Below are 2500 nucleotides of genomic sequence, written 5' to 3'. Positions count from 1 at the left end.
CAGGCGCGGGGGCCCTCCGTGGGCTGCACCGATATCGCACAGTTTGCAGCCCGAGGAATGTCACATTTTCTGACAAGGTGACTCAGTGTCCCCCATCTGTTTCCCACATCAGACAGCCCTCATGCTGTCCCTGTAGTCAGCACACACACACACACACACACACACACTTACGCACACACATATTCACATCCCCCTCCCGATCCACCCACTCCTCCGCGGCTCCACCCCCCCCCCCCATCCTTCCGTCCCCTGCCACTGTGTGTTTCCTTCAATGTTTCGGAGTGTGTTTGGTCTTTTTTAAAGTGCCTTACCTGCGCACTGAAGGTGGCGGGGAAAATGTGCTGGACTGCCGCTTCATTGTTAAGCAAGTCACACGGGGTGGCAACAGACAGCTGTACTGAAGGAGAGAAAAGAGAGAGAATTGGAGCGGGGGATGAGGAGGAGGTAGAGAGAGAGAGAAAAAAGGAAAAAGACAGCAGTAAGACTAATTGAAAGCAGATAAGAGTTGCGGTGGAAACGGAACATCTGAGCCAGAAGGCTTGTGGTGTGTAAGGTGTGTGTGTGTGTGTGTGTGTGTGTGTTACTGTCGCAAGCACTGCACAACTGTGTGTGTTCTAGTGCCTCTTCCCTGTGGCTTGGTGTGCTCATATATTTGGATTGTCTGTGTGTGTGTGTGTGTGTGTGTGTGTGTGTGTGTGTGTGTGCGTTAGTGTTGGAGAGAGTGCTACAGTTTACTTTCACAATAATTTTTCTGTGGTGCTCTGTGCGTGTGTGCGTGTGTGTGTATGTATGAGTGTGTGTGTGTGTGTGTGACTGTGTTTGTGTGTGTGTTGGAGAGAGTGCTACAGTTCACTTTCACATGCGTGGTTCAACTGTCCTGTGTGTGTTTGTGCGTGTGTGCGTGTGTGTGTGTGTGTGTGTGTGTGTGTGTGTGTGTGTGTGTGTGTTGGTGTGTGTGCGTGTGTGCGTGTGTGTGTGTGTGTGCGTGTGTGCGTGTGTGCGTGTGTGTGTGTGTGTGTGTGTGTGTGTGTGTGTGTGTGTGTGTGTGTGTGTGTGTGTGTGTGTGTGTGTGAGGAGGGCCGGGGAGTGCTGAAGATCAAATGTCTCATAAATCAAAGCTGTCATGTGACAGGGTGGCCGGTGGGGGTCGAGGGTCAGTTTGAGGAACTGGGACCGAGCCAGAGCTCCCCACCTCCCGCTCTCCTCCTCTGCACTCTGTTCTCCTCTCCTCCTCCCCACCTCCTCTCCTCCTCCCACTCTCCTACTCTGCCCTCTCTTTTCCTCTCCTCCTCCTCCCTACCTCCCGCTCTCCTACTCTGCCCTCTGTTCTCCTCTCCTCCTCCTCACCTCCCGCTCTCCTACTCTGCCCTCTCTTCTCCTCTCCTCCTCCCCACCTCCTCTCCTCCTCCCGCTCTCCTACTCTGCCCTCTCTTCTCCTCTCCTCCTCCCCACCTCCTCTCCTCCTCCCGCTCTCCTACTCTGCCCTCTCTTCTCCTCTCCTCCTCCCCACCTCCTCTCCTCCTCCCGCTCTCCTACTCTGCCCTCTCTTCTCCTCTCCTCCTCCTCACCTCCTCTCCTCCTCCCCACCTCCCTCTCTCCTGTTCTGCCCTCTCTTCTCCTCTCCTCCTCCCATTCTCCCGCTCTGCCCTCTCTTCTCCTCTCCTCCTCCTCTCCTCCTCCTCACCTCCCTCTCTCCTGTTCTGCCCTCTCTTCTCCTCTCCTCCTCCTCACCTCCCTCTCTCCTGTTCTGCCCTCTCCTCTCCTCTCCTCCTCCTCACCTCCTCTCTCCTGTTCTGCCCTCTCTTCTCCTCTCCTCCTCCTCACCTCCCTCTCTCCTGTTCTGCCCTCTCTTCTCCTCTCCTCCTCCTCACCTCCCTCTCTCCTGTTCTGCCCTCTCTTCTCCTCTCCTCCTCCTCACCTCCCTCTCTCCTGTTCTGCCCTCTCTTCTCCTCTCCTCCTCCTCACCTCCCTCTCTCCTGCTCTGCCCTCTCTTCTCCTCTCCTCCTCCCCACCTCCCTCTCTCCTGTTCTGCCCTCTCTTCTCCTCTCCTACTCCTCACCTCCCTCTCTTCTGCTCTACCCTTTCTCCTCCTCTCTTGCTCTGTTCTCTCCTCTTTTCATCCCTCTCTTCTCTCTTGTGTTCTTTTCCTTTTCTCATTTCTCCTCCCTTTTTCTCTTCTAACTTTGTTCTTTCTGTCTATTTTCTCTACTCACTCACTCACTCACTCACTACACACACACACACACCCACACACCCACCCACACACACACACGCACGCACACGCACACACACCACACACACACACACACACACACACACACACACACACACACACAGATCCAGTTCCATCCAGCTGTCAGTCAGAGAGCGGTCCCAGAGTCCCAGCTGTCCCAAGTGGTGATTAGTGGAAAATTGTTTTGGTCCTGATCTGTCATATTTGATTCAGACACATTCAGAGTCCTACTGCATGCATTGTTGTGTTTGTATTTAAGAACTGGGA

The 2500-nt window shown here is 54.4% G+C and overlaps 1 protein-coding gene across 1 annotated transcript in view; it reads left to right on the top strand.

The window, feature by feature from the left end:
• dnah2 (dynein, axonemal, heavy chain 2) overlaps nt 1-2500 on the top strand; it is a 223751-nt gene that overhangs the window by 80460 nt on the left and 140791 nt on the right.

This window comes from Sardina pilchardus, chromosome 16 (assembly GCF_963854185.1).
Source record: "Sardina pilchardus chromosome 16, fSarPil1.1, whole genome shotgun sequence".
NCBI lineage: Eukaryota > Metazoa > Chordata > Actinopteri > Clupeiformes > Clupeidae > Sardina > Sardina pilchardus.
Note: the sequence above shows the minus strand (reverse complement) of the source record. Positions and strands in the feature narration are given on the sequence as shown.